The 23,024-nt window shown below is 36.4% G+C and overlaps 1 long non-coding RNA gene across 3 annotated transcripts in view; it reads right to left on the bottom strand.

The window, feature by feature from the left end:
* Positions 1–23,024, bottom strand: part of LOC115345910 — a 54,999-nt gene that overhangs the window by 10,363 nt on the left and 21,612 nt on the right. The window lies entirely within an intron of this gene.

The raw sequence follows: 23,024 nt of genomic DNA, 5'->3' as shown, positions 1-23,024 counted from the left end.
ACAAAAGCAGCAACCCACAGTTCACAACTTTTCAAGCGAGATTTGATAGAGAGTCTTCAGTAACTGCTATATATGTCTATTAAAAAACCAAGGCCACTGTATGACTATTTTTAAATCTAGTTTTCTAAATGAAACTATTTTTAAGATCCTTACCAAGCAACATTCTCCACATGCTCTTTCTGAAGAAGTGTCTACCATGAGTGAATTAAATGCACTGGGCCACACTGGTGCTAAACTCAGAGTGTTATAATTAGCTGTTGAAAAATTGCCACTCTGTCTGTGTGTTTGGTTGTGATATATTTCTTTGTAAAAATGTGTATACACACATACAAAAATAATAATTATAAATAAAACCGAGATAGAATCCTTCTTTTTATCACATGCTGGAGAAAAGTAGACTGTGTGACTGACTAAGAAAAAAACCCAGAAGCTAACTCTACTTTAGTATTTATTAAAACAATTGTGCCTTTTAATTTCCCTCTTCCACATTACAAAATCAACATCCTTCTGTCTAGAAAAAAAAGAACAAACTGATTTGTGTTTGTTACCCGAGCTAGCCAAAATACATAACAAACTGAGATCACTGCTGTTTGAAGGAGATTAGGATAATGAATTTCAAACTTAAAATCAGGAGTTTTGCTGATAAAATTCCAGATTTTTTTTCTTTGAGCCATCTGCCTGTCTCTGAATTGGTGTGCACTGGCAAGTTATTAGGATGGTTCTGTGAGTCATCCGACTCTTTAAGGAAATTTGTCCGAGATGAACATAGAGGATCCAATTATCTTTCACAGAACATATATGTCATTGCATCCAGAAAAGAACAATTGTGATAAAAAAATAGAAACTCTGCAGAGTCAAGTCACAATAGTTTGCAGTGCCAAGAATACAGCTTTTGGTTGAACCTGTGTTTGTTCCCATTTCATGTCTGCCGTGTGATAGGGTTTTATGTTCACACACTGGCTACTCTGAACTGTCACAATGATTGTGGGACCTGGACCCCAGCTAGAACACAGCGCCATGACATAGCCTATGTGTAACCACATTCGTGTTTTTTTTTCTCACAGGATAACTGTTTCAGGCATTGCAAAGGGCAGACATTTTTTTTCTACCCCGCCCTTTCCCTTGCTGATAATTTCCTATTGCTTTTAATGGCTAGGTCACTTATAACCTCCCCTTACTGTTCTGTTCCAAGTGTTACCTCCACCCTCTCTTCCTGCCCTGTCCACATATTTTTTCCTGTCCTGCCCACATATTTTTTCCCAGTTGTTTTTCTCTTTTATCTACCTATACCCTTAGCTTTCACTCCTCACTGCCCTCCTTTCACCTAGCAGGAAAAGCCTTCTAAACACAACTGGAATTGTCCACTCTCCATCATTTATCAGCAATCCTGGTCAACGGGGGAGGTCCCAGACAACTGGAGGCTTGCCAATGTGACGCCCATTTACAAGAAGGGTTGGAGGGAGGATCCGGGGAACTACAGGCCTGCCAGCTTGACCTCGGTACTGGGTAAGATTATGGAACAGTTCATCTTGAGTGCGCTCACATGGCATGTGCAGGACAACCAGTGGATCAGGCCCGGTCAGCATGGGTTCATGAAAGGCAGGTCCTGCTTGACCAACCTGATCTTCTTCTATGACCAGGTGACCCACCTAGTGGATGACGGAAAGGCTGTGGATGTTGTCTACCTGGACTTCAGCAAGGCCTTTGACACTGTCTCTCATGGCATACTCTTGAGAAGCTGGCATCTCGTGGCTTGGACAAGTATACTCTTCGCTGGGTGAAAAACTGGCTGGATGGACGAGCCCAGAGGGTTGTGGTGAATGGAGTTAAATCCAGTTGGCGGTGGGTCACAAGTGGTGTTCCGCAGGGCTCAGTATTGGGGCCAGTTCTGTCTAATATTTTTATCAATGATTTGGATGAGGGGATTGAGTGCACCCTCAGCAAGTTCACAGATGACACCAAGTTGGGAGGGAGGGTTGATCTGCTTGAGGGTAGGGAGGCTCTACAGAGAGATCTGGACAGGCTGGATCGATGGGCCGAGGTCAATTGTATGAGGTTCAACAAGGCCAAGTGCCGGGTCCTGCACTTCGGTCACAACAACCCCATGCAGCACTACAAGCTTGGGGAAGAGTGGATGGAAAGCCGTCTGGCGGAAAAAGACCTGGGGGTGCTGGTCGATAGCTGGCTGAATATGAGCCAGCAGAGTGCCCAGGTGGCCAAGAAGGCCAACGGCATCCTGGCCTGCATCAGAAATAGTGTGGCCAGCAGGAGCAGGGAGGTGACTGTTCCCCTGTACTCGGCACTGGTGAGGCCGCACCTCGAGTACTGTGTTCAGTTTTGGGCCCCTCACTACAGGAAAGACATTGAGGTGCTGGAGCGTGTCCAGAGAAGGGCAACCAAGCTGGTGAGGGGCCTGGAGCACAAGTCTTATGAGGAGCGGCTGAGGGAACTGGGGCTGTTTAGTCTAGAGAAGAGGAGGCTGAGGGGAGACCTTATCGCTCTCTACAACTACCAGAAGGGGGGTTGTAGTGAGGTGGGTGCTGGTCTCTTCTGTCAGGTGGCTGCAGATAGGACAAGAGGAAATGGCCTCAAGTTGCAGCAGGGCAGGTTTAGACTGGATATGAGGAAAAACTTCTTTACTGAAAGGGTTGTCATGTATTGGAACAGGCTGCCCAGCGAAGTGGTTGAGTCACGATCCCTGGAAGTATTCAAAAAGTGCGTAGAGAAGGCACTTCGGGACATGGTTTAGTGGGCATGGATGATGGTTGGACTCAATGATCTTGAAGGTCTTTTCCAATCTAAATGATTCTATGATTCTATGATTCATTTTGGTCCCAATGTTGGTGCCAAAATGGTCTCCCAGTAGCAAGCAGAGGGAGTGTTTTTTACTGTCGTGGTTTAACTCCAGCCAGCAACTAAGCACCACGCAGCCGCTCACTCACTCCCCCCCCCCACCCAGTGGGATGGGGGAGAAAATCGGGAAGAAGAAGCAAAACCCACGGGTTGAGATAAGAACGATTTAATAGAACAGAAAAGAAGAAACGAATAATGATAATGATAACACTAATAAAATGACAACAGCAATAATGAAAGGATTGGAATGTACAAATGATGCGCAGTGCAATTGCTCACCACCCACCAACCGGCACCCAGCTAGTCCCCCAGCGGCGATTCCCCGCCCCCCCTTCCCAGTTCCTATACTGGATGGGACGTCACATGGTATGGAATACCCTGTTGGCCAGTTTGGGTCAGCTGCCCTGGCTGTGCCCTGTGCCAACTTCTTGTGCCCCTCCAGCTTTCTTGCTGGCTGGGCATGAGAAGCTGAAAAATCCTTGACATTAGTCTAAACACTACTAGCAGCAACTGAAAACATCAGTGTTATCAACATTCTTCACATACTGAACTCAAAACATAGCACCGTACCAGCTACTAGGAAGACAGTTAACTCTATCCCAGCTGAAACTAGGACATTTACCCCTTTCCCTTTTAGTTGCTTATTCCTTGCCTATGTTTGGTACAGAGAATCCTAATTGAATTTAGCATGTCAGAGTCCTATGACTCTCCTTTGATGCACTGAGATTCAGGCAAGGGCATGTTTTCACAAGGGTGGTGAAAGACACCATATGTGATTCAAAACTTGTAGATGGTGGATATGCTAAAGTTTCATGACAAAACAGTTCTCAGATTTCATTACTATTTGATATCTAGTCAAACTAATATTTCCCTGTGGTCCCTGGAAGCAAAAGATGAGTCATTTTGGCAAATGAGGATGGTCTGTATGGATGATTTTCCACATAATTTCACCTTTATAGACTTTCATCTTCACCTTCTGAATGTTTCAGACCAAATGTGTCAGGTATTGCAGAAAAATGACCAACTGAAAACATATTCTTATAAGGGTATGTTAACAAGCAACCTTGAAAGTAATCAATAAATGCTTCCTCAGTCACCTTTGGTATCCCATATGTGCAGAGAATTTCCATGCAGAAGACAGCTTGGACCATCTGCCCAAATCTCCTTCTCTAATCCGTCATCACTTTGCCACTTATATATAGTTTACAATATTAATTTCATGCCAATAAAATCTGCAGACCACATTATAAAGCTTTATTCTCTATATATTGATAGAAAGACTGATAGTGATTGCCAGGCTTAAGCATTTTCACTATAATAATCCTTATTTCAGTCATAAACCTTTAACACATTTTTTCATCCACTTGTCCCTGTGTAAATAATTCTGAACAATTCTCTCTACTTTATACTATTAATGAGCATGGAAGAATCTGAAGCAGTGGGTCCCTTCACCTCCAGTGAAAATGAATTGCTGTCAACATGCAGAAGCCCAGCAAACAAGACTCCGTCTTGAAAGAAAAATACTGTTCTGCTTAGTCAAAAACAACTACTTGTGTTAACAGAATAGCTGTACAGAAGTAATGTTCAATTTTCACCAGACAACTACTGACCTTCCACAATATTTGATCTTCAGAATAAAAAACTTCATCTGTGATTACATATGCCTTCAACAGTAGAAAAATTAGCTAATAAAAAAGCATATATTGAAAACTGCTTGCCTGAACAATATTCTCAAATTCCTACTGATGGAATAAAAAGTGAACTTAATTACTGTATTACTCACTTTTATCACATGCTTCCACTTTTTGTTGTAGTAATTTTCACTTTCACAGATACTAGAACAATGCAAGAACAAAGAAAAACAAACTGAAATTATAATTTTTTTTATTGATTAGAAATCTTTTTCTATCTTTTTTACTCTCTCAGTGTTTGTCCAATAATGAATCAATGAAATATTATGTAGTAGGGATTGTGATATTTATGGGTACATTGCACATAAATCATTGAAGTGAGGTTTCACTGGTTGTGTTGGAAACAGTCCTCAGAAGTCAACAGCAAAACTTCTGTTGATTTTGATGGGAGCAGAACTGATCCCATGCTCAGCGACTTGCATCAGAAACTTATCAAGATTGTACCACAACACTGCTACCTTGTGGCATGACATAGAGCAAAATCATTATTGCTTTTGTGACATGCCTCTCACTTCAGTAACAGTGATGCCATATGTCACAAAATGCTAACGCCTCATCTTACACTTGAATGTACGACTCCCTTTCCATTGTAAGTCTTTACAGGATAATTAGTGGAAAGCTATGCCCATTTGACTCATGTTAAGACTACAAAGTTTTAAAAGATGATGCCAAATTACTTTCCCATTACAGTTCCAATTCATAATGTATTCATTCTTAAAGATGCTAATTATCTTGCAAAATTTTCTAATGTTGATGTTAGGAAAATTGATATATTTTTCCATTAATGACCTGAACAAGTTTGGAACTAGTTTGTATATCACAGATAAAAATACCCTTCCCTACTCCACTATATTTATGTCTCATTAGTTTATGGACCTAAAGCCCTCCAGGGATTGTCACTCACAAATCCACCTAATGTTTATGAGCTCTAGATTTTGCATTTGGATCTCTAATTTAGCCAACAGATACGAAAATCATATAGATAGAAAACTCCCTAGTGACTACAAAGCTCTAGGTTTTAATAGAGAGGGCAGAAATAGTATAAGCATAATGTTTAATATAAGCATAATGCTTAGCACATTAGTGGTAAGCTAAGTGTCTCACCTAGGAGGAAAGACATTCACCATATTTCAGATAAGTGTAATACTATTCCTTCCAAGACTGTTGGCTTCTAATGATACAGAGTTTAATAGGATTGTGTGTTAATGACATCCAGTTCATGTTGAAGAAGGTTTTTTTAATGGAACATTTTCAATACAAGCAAGTGAGGATCAGCTATTTTCTACAATGGCAGCTCTAAACTTTGGGGACCAATGGGCCACTCTCCAAATTCTGACAGATCACCACACATTCTTTATCAATACTCTTTTTATCTGCAAACCCTATACAAACAGCCCTACCATACAGGTACAATAATGGCAGGACTTAAGCACATTAATCCAAAATTCAAAGCTGTATCGGAGAGTGAAAATGTTGTAGAGTTATTACTATTCTATTCTCTGAAACTTCTATTAGACATACATAAATTTCACTGTTCTTTCAGTTTTCCACAGCATAACACCTGGTGCAGCTGATGGATCCTAACACACGTTGAGAACTATCCTCTTTCCTACTGGTAATATTGGGCATATAGCCTCAAAACAACAATTGAGGTTGAACCTATGAAGTAATATATAAAATTGATTTTTTCATCCAAAAAGAGAGTTATGTCCTAAAAGAATGCACATGGCTACAATGTAAAATTTGGGAAACTAAACTGGAAACATGGAAATTTCCTAAAAGAAAAGGTTTAGGAATGGATAGGGAGATATGGGATAGATATTTAGCAAGACTTTTAAAAAGGTGGATTAGGTGTTAAGACAGCAGCAGTGTCTTAACAGTGAAAGCTACATAAAAATTCCCATTAGACACTACAATTCTGAAATTTGGCTAAACTAATAATGCAGTTTTATACTTAAATCAAACTGTCCTGTCCAGAGGAATTTAGTGAAATAGTACTGTCTCTACCTCATGATTACTTTGGCATTAACTGGATATCAGATACTTTTTCATGCCAAATAAAAAATTCAAACTAAATGGGAGGACCTCAGAGAAACTATTTTTGTTAACTGAGTGTTTTTTACTACAAAGGTGATATGTGTTATGTATGTATTCAGTAGTATTTAAAGATATTTTCCCAGCTAAAGTCTCCTTTACGTTTAAGATCATAATGTTTTATTACACTCCCTTTACCCACAAAGATATAACTGAGTAGATACTTCCTGGATGATTAAAGTTCATTTTTTTTACAGGGATTGAATTTTTACAGGGATTATTTTATTCACCTAGAAATTTTGAGGTGAAAATGATATGCCTGGTAAACTGCAATGTATCACTTGTACTCTCAGTTCAGCCCTGTGAACCAAAAGATAGATACTTACATTATTGTTCTGCCTGCTCTGTGTTAAGATGAATTCAAATATAATATTACTGCCCTGATAAATATATTCTGAGTTGCATAACGTGCATAATATACACATCTACACCATAATTCTTTGAACTAATACCGAAGCTAGTGGATTAGGTATTTTATAAAAGTAATATTTGTAATAAAACTTGCTGGCACTAGCAACCCAACAGCAGATGGGGTTTTATAGAGAGCACATAATGATGATTCATTGCAGTAAGTACACATGGATCCCTCAGATCTCCTTTCAGTTTAGTTTTTTCTTTGGTTTATACAGTGATTACCTGGCTACATAATTATTTAAAAAAGCAAGAAAAAGTGATGTCAGCCATCTGCTAAATTATTAGTAGACACAAGCAAGCTTTATCTTTCAGAAGCAGATTCTTTCCTGTAATGCCATTTACTGATGTGAAATTAAATACCCATGGTTAAAATGCTTCACCTGATATGCTCTCTATTGTTAAGTCGGCAAGTGATCCTTGACTGATAAAATACATTTCAGAAATGTATCAGTGGGGAAGAGAGGAAGATGATTTAATGATTTAAATACTGAAATGAGTTTGAAAATCTGGGACTGGTATTCATAAACTCCCTACATGTCCCTAAGCATGCATCTCTCTCTGTCTCAGGTTGCTCTGACATGGAAAAAAGGCCCATACTGGTTGATGTCACAGAAGTACTGTGAAGAACAAAACGACATAAATAATTGAAAGATACTTTAACCTTCAATAAATTATACTTTACTGTGTTGATCCCACTCTACCTCCTGATACAAATAAGTAAATTGGTTCCCTCTTATTAACTGCAATTACTTACCTAGAGGGGAACAGTAGGAGGAGCACTTGAAAGTGTTACAGTGAGTAAGAGTGCACACGCGCTCTGCATCCAGACCCCCCATTCTTGAGACTTGCTTTTAACTTCTGAAGCAATGGAAAGTTTCCTGTTGAGCCTCAGCTCCATCAGTTCTGCTATGGATGCTCTTCCAGCCTGCTCCTCATCCCCAGCAGCAATAAAAATAATTAAAAAAAAAGCAAACAGAAGGAAGGAGTGCCCAGGGAATGTATGATATAAACAGTGCAGACCTGAGTTTTGACTACCCGAGTGTTGATCAGTTTTCAGCTCAATCGCACTGGCAGTTTCCCAAAGCAGCTTATACACCCCCCAAATACGTAAAGAAGTCACCTATACAAGACAAACTATAACTAGAAGGAAGAGTCTAAATGTGGGGGTTTTGCAGATGCTTGTTTCACTTCAACAGATTTGTCCACTACCTCTTGTGGGGTAGCGTTCATGGCACCTGTTTCTAGAGTGAAAGCATTCATAAACATTTTTGGTTTTTTTTTTTTACAGATTAAACACCACTAAATTCTTTCCCTACTTCATTTTTACAAGCAATTTTAACAACAGGTTTGAATTTATTAAAGAGATCTTCAAGACTGAGCTTGTTTTATGTGTGAAAATAAACAATGACAAGTATGAATACCACTTACCATTTTTCAGATTTTATACACAAGGCATTAATCAAACTAAATGAAAAGGATTAAACTCATTGCTGGCTTAATAATACTGATATTGCTGGATTTAGAATAAAAAGGAGTTTGCTCCCAAATTACTAGAGTGGTATACTTTTCTGTTTCTGATTGATTCCCTGTATCTCACACTGTTTATCTCGATGTAGAAGCGTATCACTGAATTAAATGGTAAGTCAATCACAGATGAGAGATTTTATCTGAAGACACAAGGAATGTTCATGACTACTGTGAGAGCAATGTGTAAGAAGGAATACATCTATCCAGAGTCAAATGCAAGAGGTTTAGGTAAATTTGTGCAAAAACATGATAGACCTCATATGTATAAGATTTATATCTGACTAGGAAAAGATTTTTAAGAAATATATTTTATCATTTGTTTAAGAAGTATTATACATTTAAGAAGTAATGTTTTATTAATAACCAGCACCCTGCTCAGGTCAATAGGACCATCTATCTGAGGCATATGAGGCATATGAGGCAACAGGTAGGAGAATTAGAGCCAAAGTTAGATCAGGTTTGAGGGTTTAACATGCTAGTTTTACCATTTAATTGTTTTAAATCTGCAGAAATTCAGACATAAAAATAATTAAATTAAATATCTTCTACTGCTATCATATCTGAAAAAGCTTTTGAAATTCAGCTGAAACCCCCTGAAAGAAAGGTTTTCACCAAGAAGCACGTTTAAGAAAAGAAGCATATTAAAATTATATCTATACCAACAGTTACTTTCCAAATATTCTAGCTACAGCTGGTGGCATTTCTTATTTTGAAGCATATTTTTTTCCTCCTGACTATAAACAAACATATTGTGATCACGTGCTTCTGCTGTCAAAGATTTTGCCACAGAAATTATCCCAATATCCCTACTTCATTTAATCCTTGACCTCATAATATATCCCCTTTTATTATAGCATAATGAGCCCACTTAAGCTGGAAGTATTGCCAGCTTTCCAAGGTGAAATAATCAAAGATCTGCACATAATATCTACACCCCTAAATGACTTGCAATTTGATATACAGGATGCCCATAAAATGATGCAGTACAAATACCAACTAAAAGACTGTTCCTGTTGCACATGACAACTTCACGATCAAAACCACATATACAGAGCTAACATAAAACCAGAGCTCGCAAAGTGACTCCAGCATGATGCCTAAATCATCCTGTTAATACTATATTAAAATATTTATATGTTTGTTTTTGCATGAGTCCATTTCAGGAGGAACAGGAAAAGAAGAAGTTAAGCTGAGGAGGGAGGAGAATAAACAATGAAGGTGGAGGATGAAACTGAAGTAAATTATCTGTGTGGAGGGGAACTGAAGGCAATGGATCTGAGAAAGCAGCAATAGCTGGCACAGGGCACAGAAAACCTAGTTAAAGCTCTTGAGAACTCTGAGTGAATCCTTCACAGAGTCCTCAGGGCTACTGCCTCCAGCTGACAGTCCAGTCTCTGCTCAGAAGACGAAGTATCAACTGGTTCTAAAGCTCTTAAAGCCTCTCCTATATATCTCTGGTTCCATAAACAGTGTGGTCAAGTGGAGAAAAAACAGCCCTGGAATACAAAGATCAGCACTAAGTTATTGGTCACTGACTGCATAAAGACTTGGACACAGTTCTTCATAATCATCTCTCACTTACCTACCTGTAAGGAGAAAATCTGGTACTATGACTTGACTCACAGAGGAAAAAGAAATAGAGTTAAATGTTACTACCATATATATAAATAGGCAAAAGGCAAAACAGAGCCAAAATTAAAAGGGTGAGACTAATGCAACAAAGCTTTTCAGTGTTCCACATTAGAAAAAAAATTGTTGACCAAGTCTGAGTAGTTCGCACAGTAATCTTCCAGGCTCAGCTCCAGAACTCCTCTGCCTCATGGACTGAATGTTAGGCCACATAAGACTGACAAATATACAACTGTGCAGACAGAACACGAAGCATTAAAGTCACTAAAATTCTGAGAGTGACTTAAAAAATTATTGGAGTTAAAAAAAAAAATACAGTAAACTAGCTATTTATGTGGGATGGGGTTTATCTTACTCATTTCTTAAGCAAATATCTCCCTATAGAAATCCACACTGACTTCACTTGTTGATTGACTTCTCAAGTACCAGGCAGCCACAAGGTCACAGAGAACTCAGTGCAAGGATGAGATTTCTATTCCTCTAGGAATAGAAACCATCTCCAACATAGGGTTGTGAGTAGTTGTCTATAAAAACAGTGTTCCCCTCTTGTCATTAAAACGTGCATAAATTAATTCTTATTCTATGGTAAAGAAATTTTTGGAATAGCAGTTCTGTGGAGACAATCTACATCCTGGAAACTTTTTGCATCAGTTCCCTATACATGAAAGATCCTGCATATGTGTTTGCAGAGTTGCTCACAAATGAGCATTTGCAGAATGCAACTGTGACTTGTTTCTATCCTCGTAAGAGAAACCAATGATAATATCAGAAGAGAAGGGGCACACCACCACACTTAAGTAAGCCCATGCGCTCTAGTGCACAATCTCAGCTGCCCACTCTCAGCCAGACAGTCCAAACTGAGTGAATGGGTAAAGTTTCTTACAGACCAAAGCCAAAAGCTTTGTTTTCAAATTCTCCAGGGGGATTCGGAACAACGCACATTTATGCTCTCTGGAAATAGTATGACTCCTATAATATTACTTACAGATTATGTCTATTACACTGCTTTAATCTCCACTGCCTTTGAACTAGAAGTTTTGCCTAAACCGAGCTCTCATTCTAATAAGTCTAATTTACAAACCATGAAGTTGTTCAGTTAAAAGATGTATCTACAGGCAACCAGAAAAAAAGGGATTTGCCCATGAATACATGGCATCATCTTTGTAACTAGTGTGCTACTGCATATACATTTGTTTCAGCAACTCCATAAGTTCCAGCAAAATAATGGTTAATGACTCAAAGTCTGCATCGCACAAAGAGATCATATATATTTAAAAATATATCTTGTAAAGTCTACTTTGGTTTTTGGTGGGGACTTTACACTGTATTTTCCTGTAAGGCATTTCTATGAGGTAAGCCTATGATAGTCCAGCTCTACACTATTATTTGTAGGAGCATTCCATTCTACCTTTTACCTTAGAAAAAGATAAGCATGGCATATATCAGATTTGATAATCAAATAGTAAACCCATAAATTTCTTAAATATTAAAAATGTGCAAAATTGCTTTTTATGAATTGCTATTTTGTTTCCAGACTGAGAATATAAAATGTACTATACACAGAATTTACTTTTTATTCATATAATAAAATCTACAGAAACTACTGAAAGATTTTGCTTTCAGAGAAATGTCTCTTTTGTAGTAATAAACTCAAAAAATCTTTGTTCAGGCTGCTTTGACTGTTTTTAGCAGTAGGCCTTTGTACTTACTAATAAGAAAATTTCCATAAAAAGTACCAGTAGAGCTGATCACGGCTCAACACAGATTAAAAGCTTTACAGTTAAGTATTTTGGGGTGTAATAACACCTTCTTTAAAACTGCCTCTGTATTTGGAAGTGATAAAAATGCTCCCATTTCCTGTTCTCCTGTGCTTCGTGGTAAGAAACTGGTGATGCATTCTTACTTGCTGCTTTAGACGATTCATGTGTACTGAGCACAGTCCATCCTTGCAGAGGAATATGGGAGTTTTTACATCCCTTTCAAACACTGAGTTTTGTGTTTTTCTGAGTAGCAATTGCAGCACTTTCACTCTGTTTGGCTAATAGAGATGTGTTCTTTGCTGTACATAACAGCTGAGTTTAGAAACTGAAATACAAAATTTCAGCTTATGAGGAGATATGTTACAATTTCTGGCAGAAAAGTCAGCAGTAGCAAAAAGATACCATCCTATTTAAAAAAATTTTGTGTGTGGTACATAAAAGTCCATTAGAATGTTTGATTCTTCCTTTTTTCCTTTTGACAGATGCAATTTTCATCGAGAAAATGATCCCCTGAAGAAAAGAGATGGAGATGAATCCAGTGATTCAAGAATGTTTAGGAAATGTCTCGTGCAATGGGAGTAATTCATATAGATAGGTCCTTAAGGAGAAATCCTTAAAAACATCCATATGTTCAGAAAGACATTATAAACACCTGTTATAAGCAAAGTTGGAAACTTAGAAATTTTTTTAAAGTTACAGCTTATATTCTTGTAAAGAGAATTCTAGATTGCTTCAGGTCACTCCTGTCCTCTGTTGCCACATGTTTAGTGTCCACTCTCAGCCAGGCTATGTAGGTAGGGAAATCTCTTTCTGGAGTTAAAAGAGAAAGCCTGTTCTCCACAGGAGGGAACATTAGTGCACTGGACTTTGGTGCTTTCCTCCTTCTGTCTTCATTTGTAACCTTAGTCCCAGTTCAGTTAAGCTGTAAGGCACTCTAGATCAATCCCCTTGTGAATATAGATGCACCATCTTACATATTTCAAAGCATTCAGTAGCTGAGATAGAGAAGTGAGAAATACAGTATATTCTTGCATGGAACCTATCATTCAGGAGGAGTCTAACTCCCACAGAAACCAATAAAAGTGAAGAATTTAAGTACCTCCTTTGCCTCAGGTCCTAAGAATTAAATCATGACTTCAGTGAAATCTTAGGGAATTTCGCAAAAAATCTACTCCATCTAAGCAAAAGATAACCACCTCTGTCTCAACTGCAGAAGCTTTTCTTCCTGAAATCATGCTATATTAGGATTTTTTAATGTCTGTTTTTAAGGAGAACATGAAATCAGAAATAAGTTATACAGCTGAAACACAAGTGGACATGCAGGCATTTCTTCAGCACACTATGATTTTAACTTTTATTCTTATTTTATTCTTACTCTTTCAAGGAAGTACTAGAGTACACTGTAAAGTAGAAAGAATTTCAAACACTGTAGTTTTTTTTTAAAAAAAGGTAAGACAAACATCTGTCAGGAATGAACGGGGTATGAATGACCTTGATTTGGAGGAGGATGAGAGATGCACTGACTGAATAGCCACTTGATGTCTCTACTCATTGTATTTTTCTATGAAAAAAAAATGAAGCAAACTTTAAGCAACTGCTTGCAGTCATAACAATACTCCTCTACATCTTCTGAAAAGCAGCTGTTCTAGTATTTGAATTACCACCATAAGGCACATGTTTTCAAGAAAATGTAATAAAAAAGTCATCAAAAGTCACCCATAACACAAAGGTTTTCGCTGGGAAAACCTATTCCCATTACTTAAGATATATTACTCTTTAGTGTGTGTGTATTAAGGTGTTTATATTCACTGAATGTGAAATCTTTTCTAATTCTATGCCCAAAATACATTAAGAGAATGCTAAGCTTGCAAATACAAAATTAACTGCTTTCTTGAATATTTGTGCACAAATATAGGTCAAATTTTTAATTTCTTATAAGGGGACATTCTTCTAATTTCCACAGAGACAAAGTAAGCCACTCAAGCAGAGACTGTAGGCAACAGTTGTCGCATCCTTTATTATGTGTCATGCAGGGAAGAATAAAGCAATAGGTAAATATCTATTATTTCTTGAAATATTTTTAATGATTATTCACTTATAACAGCTTACTCACTGGAATGTTCTATTCTATTGAAATAATATGTTAATAACATGCTTAATCCCATTATACAATGCGTTTTCTTAACCAAAACCACAATTAAGCAGTCAGTGGTGGTCTTGTTGGACTGAAAGGTCCTGTTTGAAAAGTACTGCTCATGTTTTGCGTGTCAGATTCAGAGATCCTTATCTAGTAGTGAGGGATATTCAGGTGTTGAAGTCAATATCAATTTTTTCAGCCACTCCATTGCTGGAGCTAGCCAGTCTAGAAGTTGACAAAAAATTCCAGTAAATGGTCAGAAGCTTTAAATCTGTGACCCCATGGAATGGAGGATCTTAGGGGGAAATAGTCTATGCTCATAGTACCAATTTCTGCCTCTGGGTGATTCACAGGAAATAAAAAGATCTCACCAGCTCTGCTCCACGTGCCAACAACCTTCAACGCAGGTTAAACTGTAAGCAAATCAGTTCTCTGATTTCAAGCTTTTTATTACTTCCAGAATTAGCGGTAGCCTGGGGGAATCTCACAAAAAGAAAATTAGAAGGCAGTGTCTTGTCAAGCATGCAGGACAGGAAGGTGGAAGAGGAAAGGAGGAAGGAGGAGAAGAGAAAGGGGAAGGGTGAAGGAAAACTGTTACCAACTAACTCTGTGAATTTTACATTATCTGATCAATGTGTAGTATACAGATACTTTGGGGAAATACATTTATCAACGTATTTTTAAGGCATATTAGCATAATTTATTTTTTTCATACACGTGATTTCAGGGACTAGGTTTGCTTGTCTTATACACTTTATAAGAAAAAATATAGTACCTAACACAAGCTGAGACAAAATACTTGATCATAAAGTTGAAAATTGTCTGAGAATTTAAGTGGAGAACAAAGTAATATACACCTTAACTTCCCATTTCCCCACTTTACACTCATCTATCAATATAGTTCTTAAATAGGAAGTCACATTTTGCTTTAACTAGTAGTGTAAACCAAGTAGTATGTCAGAGTAAAAAAATCTCTATTTTTCTTTTATTAGTAAAATACACAAGCACACTTATATATGAACTATGAAATAAATGCTTACCAAAATACCTAAAAGGCATAATTTAAAGAGGCAAACTATAAGGAAAAATGCTAAGGAAGATTAAAAATATGTTCAGTATCTTTTGTGTTCCAGGATTTTCCAAAGCATATTGGAAATGGATGCCATAGCTCTTTTATAGTTTTCTTAACTGTTCTGTATTTTAACAGACAGACTCAGCAATGTGGAGAGTAATACAAAATGAAGAACATCACATATCAGTTCATTATGTGAAACATTACATCTATGCTGCATATAGCATGAAACACCTTTCTTTGGATTTTTTTTAGTCATCCTCCTTAGATTTCACTGTCTTCCTGCTGTCTAACTTGCACTTAGGTTGCTAATATTCATTTTACTGTGCAGAAAACTTTCTACCATACAACACACTAAGAAACATTTAAAACATCATCATTGATAAACAGGTCTAAATAAAATGTTTCACTTTGTCAGTAGACAATGTAAGAAGCTCTGCTATTTCAGATGTGGTAAGCAGTTTATGTTACAAAGATCATAAAACCCAACAAAAGGTTCCCCTGGTTTGAATTCACTCCACAAAGATTTGACCTTTCATAATGTGCTATAGTGAATGGCTAGCCTAGTAATCAAAAAAAAAAAAAAAAAAAAAAAAAAAGAAGAGATAAAATAATGAATATAGAATTCGTTTGTCCAATGAATTGAAAACTGATGAATGAACAATAAAAAGAATTGCCCCAGATTTTTCCCACAGGATATTCCTGCAAACTTTTGGGAAACTTGGTAAGATATAAAACAATAGGGTACCTCATGATTCCTCTTCCATGGCACTTGGAACTTCAAATCTTCTATTCATTCCAGTGACTCTGAAACACTCGACATGCCTCTAAGTAGGCACAAATGCAAGTTTGCAGATCACTACACAAGATTTTGTTACCATTACCCTTTAATATCATATAAAAATAGCAAGGCAGAGATCTCTTGGCAGACATCTACATCACTCTGTGAACACCGTTAGTAATTTTCATTATTCCTTAAGTTAAATGTGCATTTACAAAATAATTGCCTAGTTTTAGTACACAGAGTATAATTTTTGGTACCTTAGAAAAACAAAAAGCATAGGACTCTCAGTGAGGTTTACTATTTGACAAATACCAGCTTTCTACTACAAGTCCTTTTTGTGATGGAATATATAAAGACAAAAAAAAAAAAGCTGCAAAAACTGTTACATTGTGGAAAGTCTTTTCCTTTGCTTAGATTGAACTGTTGTTATGTGAAATGGCACCAGGGACAACAAACATCTTAATTTCTAAGTAAATGAGAGACATACCACAAATATTCCCAGAGATTAAATAATGTAACTAAAAACATGAACTTGAAAGTATGTTCTTTGTCAATGATGTGTTTTCAGATCTAATTTACAATATATCTTCTGATTATATAAAGTTCTTACTGAATGAAATTAGACACTGCAGAGTACTGCATTATAGCGAAGGTGATTGACATACTTTATTTTATATATGTTAAATGAACGGAGCTCTGTTTTTGTAAGGAAGAATGAGCTCCGTTCAGTTATGCAGTATTTCAAGCTAATCTTCAGAAGCACTGATTAAGTAATTGCACTGTAAAAGAACCCATGTTCTGCTTCTGACTCCAAATGAAATTTTCTTCCTAGACTGAGAGAAAGTTTTTCCAAGACTCTGAAACCTCTCCTAATGATTTTTTCCTTAGAGGTCACTTGAAAAGTTTTCGTCCTTGAAAAGTAACAAAGCCAATATTTTTCTTATTTAAAAAAATTGATTGTGCTCTCCAGCACTTTAGCTATCAGTGTTTTTTGTGTCATGTTAAAAGGGTCTCATGGAAATTCTAATCCATCCAGTACAATATCACATACAAATCGTGTATAATCTATTATTTTCTGCCAAAGGGTATTTTGATTCTACTGAATGATGACAGTAGTCTTTTAAACATTTAGCATCTTTCTGGATATATTTTGCCACAAAGTGTAGACGGCGATTATAGATAAGCTTAAAAATAGCACATAAAGGAAATGGAAAAAAAACCCCATTAAATTCTGTTGTATGATTTTGAGGATAATGGGGAAAGCAAAAAGCTTTGTTTATGTTTTTCATACAGCAACAGGGTATGGCAGAAAGTCACAAAGCCTCACTGGAGGTTCAGAATAAAAGTATCAAAATGGGGAGAAAGGAGCAGAGGAAACAATTTTGAAAGGCACAACACTCTAGATAATCATAGTAAAGTCAGACAACTGTGAACCCCGGTTTCAGGTGCTAGAATAGCTGAAAGCAACTATTGTTGTGCCTGTAAATAAAGGCACTTCCATATATAGACTCTGGATGCTTAATGGCGATTATTAGGATAGTAGATAGAGGAAGAGAAAGAGCAAAAAGTTATCAGTTGTCCAGCTACCTGCCCTTTAACAAGCCACTGGTTCTTTGGTGTGTTGATTATGAGAATGGCATTGCAGGGACGTATTCCAACACAACAGGGTAGTCTCCACAAGAAGAAAAGTAATCAGAAACTGATTTGACTCAATAGACCAAATCCTTTCCTGATGTTACTTCAAACCACCGGTCTTTTCAAAACAACCTGATACACTAAAAATGCATGTTCCCTCTGTCAAGTGAACATGGTCTACCCACAGAAATTTTCAAAGGCTTATCTCAAAAATAACGAAGTACAAACCTTATACCAAAAGAGCACAGCTTTGTTTTACCAGAACAGAATTTGAGATGACTTCCTCTTTCTGGATGAAAAGAAATAAACCAATCTCAATCTTGTATAAGATAAGGGATGGAGAGGGAGGTGAAACAGCTGATTGGTTTACAAATGGTGTAATGAAGGTAACATGACTTCTCTGAACTCAGACTGGAATCCTATTTAATCACACTAGGCCCTAACTAGGAACTAGTTACTCGTGAACTCTAACTTGTATTTTTACCTGCTAAATTGAATGTAAAGGTCTAACCCTTACATAACTGAAAATACTGGGAAAAGTACAAATGCCTGAGCAAGAGTAACTTTTCAGATACTAAATGTCAGTTACAGTGCTTTGATTTGGGATGGACAGAACACGTGTGAGCATATACCTTAGTGTCAGCTGAAATAGAGACATTACGAAGTGTTACATGTTTACTGTAAGTTAACCTGAGTGCTATAATTCTGTGTGAGAAACCATCAATCCAAGTGCTGCCAGATACTGCTAATGTTTTGCAATATATCAAAAGTCTTCAGCTTTATTTACAAAACCTAAACAATGAGAACAAAAGCCAGTGAAATCGCAAAGCAGCACACTTATTACAGGATATCAAATATATGGAACAAACCATAAAGGCAGTTCTAGGTATTTCCCATGACATGGAAGAAAAGGGTTCTTTTAGATACACAGATAAAATACTTAACATTCTTTAGTATTATCCCATATTTTTTTAATATTGAATATATTTATAAAAATCCTTTATTAATTTCGTTATATATTTAAAGCATATCTCTACTTTGTCTCTACAGGCATACATACATATATGAATATATATAGCTTTGTACGTGTAAATATAGAAACACGTATGTATATATATGTATATCAATTTTAATATGCATCTTCATTTTGAATCCTCTGGTTTTTAACAGGTTTTTGCTTATTATTTCTTATTATCCTTAATTCTTCCCTAATTTTAAAACTAGTTTAATCTAATCACTTGTGAATGGCAGTGGTGGAGAATTTGAGAACTGAATAATTTTTCCTTAATGAGTGATTGGCTCACAACGAATATAGAACACAATCAAAAGCATTACATTAGATAAAATATATATGCAAACACTGGATTTTTTTTTAATGATGGATCAAAGCTTATTTCAAATCACTCTACCTATATCAGGATATTGTTCTGAATAGAAATGATTTAATACAACATTCAGCCTAAGATTGAAAAATACTAGTGTGCTTATAATCACCATCATATAGGAAATCACTCATAAACCAAACTGTGACCATAAATAATATGAACATATAAAGAGCTTGCCATTCTCTGTATTTGTACACATGAGATTCTAATAGATTTATTATAAAAATTATTCTGCACACAGTGTACACATCGTGTGGGGAAATATATTCAAGCCATTTACAGAAATCAGAGATTGATTTAGGCCATTGTGATTTTCCACGGAAAATGTCTTAATTTAAATGTGTGTGTATATATATATATATGAATAGTAGATTGCAAAACTGAATAATTCAGTCAAGTATTAATAATGAGAGACAAATTCAGAGCTCTCTAAATGTTCTACATTATCAGCTGGCTGCTGACTATGAATGCACTCCATCCATAAGGCAGCTTTGTTTTTAAACTTAAATAATTTGTTAAACTTATGGGTATTAAACTTTTTTTTTATAAAAAGACTCTTTATTATACAACCTATCATAAAATGACCCTTTATAATACAATATACTTTAAAGGAAAAAATTATTTTTCAATAATTTTCCAGACAGTTGTAAGGAGATTTACAAATAGGACAAATAGTCATGTGAAATATTTTCCTTGTCTTGCACTTTTCTTGTAAAGTTCTAAACACAAAAGATTTGAATAACAGTAAGTAAATTCTCACCTATAACATTCTCCAAAAATCTGAAAATTATATAGAGGAATAAACTTGAAAAGTATTGCATACTCAGAGTTTTAATTTACATCTTCAATTTTTGCATATTATATTCTTACCAAAAAAAGAACGGTGACTAACAGTGATAAAGAAGGAAAATTGTTACTCCCTTCTTGACTGAGAAACAAGTGAGTGATAAGAGCAAAAAAATGTCCCCTCCCAGCCCTTTGCCACATGTGGGTATGCTCAGGGATTTTTGCTGGAGTTGAGAAGTCACCATTTACTTTCTCTATCATCTCATTTCAAGACGTCTCTGTTGGGGCAGACAGGCTTTGAAGCCTCTTTATTTTCCCAAGATGTGGTAGTCCAGGCTTGAAACAGCTACCACTGTCAAGTGTTAAGCTTGCCACCCCTTGCCTGGTAGCTATAATGTTATGATGAGATCCTAAAATAAATGATTCATCTTTCTGTATTTATTTAAAAGTAATATTGATTTTAATTTTAATTCAATTTTCAGAAGCTGGCTTACTAGTAAGAACAAATTTATTTCATGTTTCTTCCTAAAGTTATTTTCAATGATTTGGTCTTGATCCTTATTCATTAAGAGCTGCCAAGCGTAGGTTATGTTTGACAGACTGGTTCCTGGTTTTGATAGTCATTGTTGATCAATTCCCTCCATTATGAATTATTTTCCACCTCTTACTACAAATATTTTCTGTGTGTTTTCACTGCTCAGAACCATTTGCAATCCAAGACGTAACCGTGGTCTGCTTAGTTGAACTATTCATTATTCATGGTTTGTGACTGGTTATTGAAGTTGCAGAGATTTTATCTCCTTTCAGAATGAGTGAAAACTTTGAAAAAGGAGACTAATGATAAGGGAATAATTAAAAAAAATCAAACATTTATGTTTATATGGTAATATTCTGTTTTAAGATCATTTGGTTATACAGGCAAGAGAAAGATCACTGGTGCCAAAGGTCACAGAAAGCTCAGTTAATATGCTGGAAAAGTATCAATATATTTTTTTCCTACTCTCATACTTTCCCCTAGACCCTGTCAGAAACAGGAGTGTAGACTAAGTGGATTTTTTCTTTCACATTACAGATATTTTTATGTTATGTTTGTACCACCACCCATTCCCAAATCTTTGTGTGAACAAATGCCTAGGAGATAAAATCTCTAAGTATTCCTGGATAGCAAGTAATGAGTGAACATAGTAAAACTGAGCAATGGTTAAAAAATTAGTAATTAATGGCATTCAGCAAAATTTCTCTATGATTTTAAACAGTTTTATCTCCTCCTTTGAATTCAAATTATTGTGGTACAAATGAAATAACACTGTAATGTTCACATGCTGATGGGAGAGGAGCACTACCCATGGAAGAAGTGGAAATTATACTGATTTCAAATTGTTAAAGATGTTCATTTAATAAGCCAGAAAATAGATTTTTCATATTGCAAGGAGTTTTATCTTTTTGTTAGATAAAATGCTTGTTATTATCCTCTGGGTGGTATTTCTGTAGCTTTTGTTTTGATATTAAAGTTATTAAACTTGCCTTTTTTATTCTCATTACCAGAATATTTTATGGGTAAATCCACTTAAGGAACCTATTGTGCTTTCTGATCAAAGTGGAAAACGAAGCCAGGTTATAATAAGCAATTTAATTTTTAATGAGCTGATTGAGGCCCAAGGTCATAACAAAGGGCACAAAACCAAAAAAATACAAACAACAACAAAATTTCTAGCAGAGAACACTAATGATAGCACCCTACGCATGACCTGGGTAAAATAATATTTGGCAGAGTATATCTAAAAGCTATCCCAGTTGTATTTTTTATTTTCTTTCAGAACTCTGACTAAGTCTAAGTAAGGTGTAGCATATTAAATAATACAGAAGCACATAAAAATGCATGAGACTTGTTTTCTGAAAAGAACTTAGCTAGGATGTTTATTGAATTTAAATTTCCCAAGCTCAACTTTAAATGCTACAGCTACAAGCTGAGCGTTTAACCCTCTAATGTCTCTTATAAGAGCTTAGAAGGTAGTTAACTACTATTCTGGAGTGTAATTCTGCCAGAATCTCACACGTAACTTCCACTGAAGTCCTTGGGATTTGGCCTTTCAGTCTTCAGAAATAATAGATCATATGTAAGTAGAACCTTTAGATAAACATGGTGTCCTTGCTTTCTTTGCAGTTTGTAAATTAAGTCATCAAACTTTATTATTTTTGAATACAGCCTTGTTTAAGATCTTATTTAGCATATTCTACAATTTTTACTGGTGGACTTTCTTACAGCTTTCTCTAGCAATAGAAATATTTATGCCACTAAGCCCTCTAGAAAGCACTTTATGTCCAAGACACACATAATTTTACCCTGACAAAACTGCTATATGTATTGCAAGTAATGTCCTTATGAAACACACTCTGTCTCATTAAAGGAATATAAAATTTAAAATTAAATTAGATATACCTTTACATCTAGCAGAATATAAGCAATAGAGGAGATGTTAATGAGTTCTGCAGGTTCTACAGGTAGTCCATGGATCAAGTCCAGCCCACAGGATGCTTTCATCTGTTTTACTAGCTTTTCTCTAGGGAACAGAAGCAACTGTTTGAACAGCTAATTGCTGCTGGCACAGCCAAACACTTCATCATGGTACTGTCACTGCCTCTACTCTCCCTATGAGAGGGGAGAGGAAAGAAGCAAAGAGGACAGGCTGCCCCCATTCAAAGAGAAGGAGAAATGGTACCCCTGCAGAGTTCCAAAGTAACTGTTCTTACTAAGTGACAGCAGCATCAAACACAGAAGGAGGCACGTGCCTATGCTGACATCACCCGCCAGAGCCATGAGCTGCAATTTTTACGACAGTCAAAGAGTCTGAAGGCAAAAACTAAAGTCCAGCTCCCATGGTAGCTGCGGTGACAGTGACCCTGCTTAGAAAGTTTACACGCTTCCTCAAAACAGTTTTTCTTAATAAAATGTATGCTAATCCCTCCCTTTCTTCCCACTGCTTACAACATATGCCAACTCAGTTCAACCAAGAGTTGGAAAATACAACATATATAAGAGCTGACTATCTGGTAAAGCATTATTAGAAAAGTATCTAATGTATTTCAGCTGTCTTCAGGTTAGGATTGAAGGAGGGCAGGGGGACAACAGTACTATGTGATAAAGAGGTTTTCTATGGACCACAGAATACTTTTTGAGAACCACTAACTTGGGTGATCACATATCAGCCATTTAAACAGATACTAATATGAAAAGCATTAAAATGAGCGTCACGTTA

This window comes from Aquila chrysaetos, chromosome 1 (genome assembly GCF_900496995.4).
Source record: "Aquila chrysaetos chrysaetos chromosome 1, bAquChr1.4, whole genome shotgun sequence".
NCBI classification, from domain to species: Eukaryota; Metazoa; Chordata; class Aves; order Accipitriformes; family Accipitridae; genus Aquila; species Aquila chrysaetos.
The sequence above is the reverse complement of the archived record's forward strand: the minus strand, read 5'-3'. Positions and strand labels throughout refer to the sequence as shown.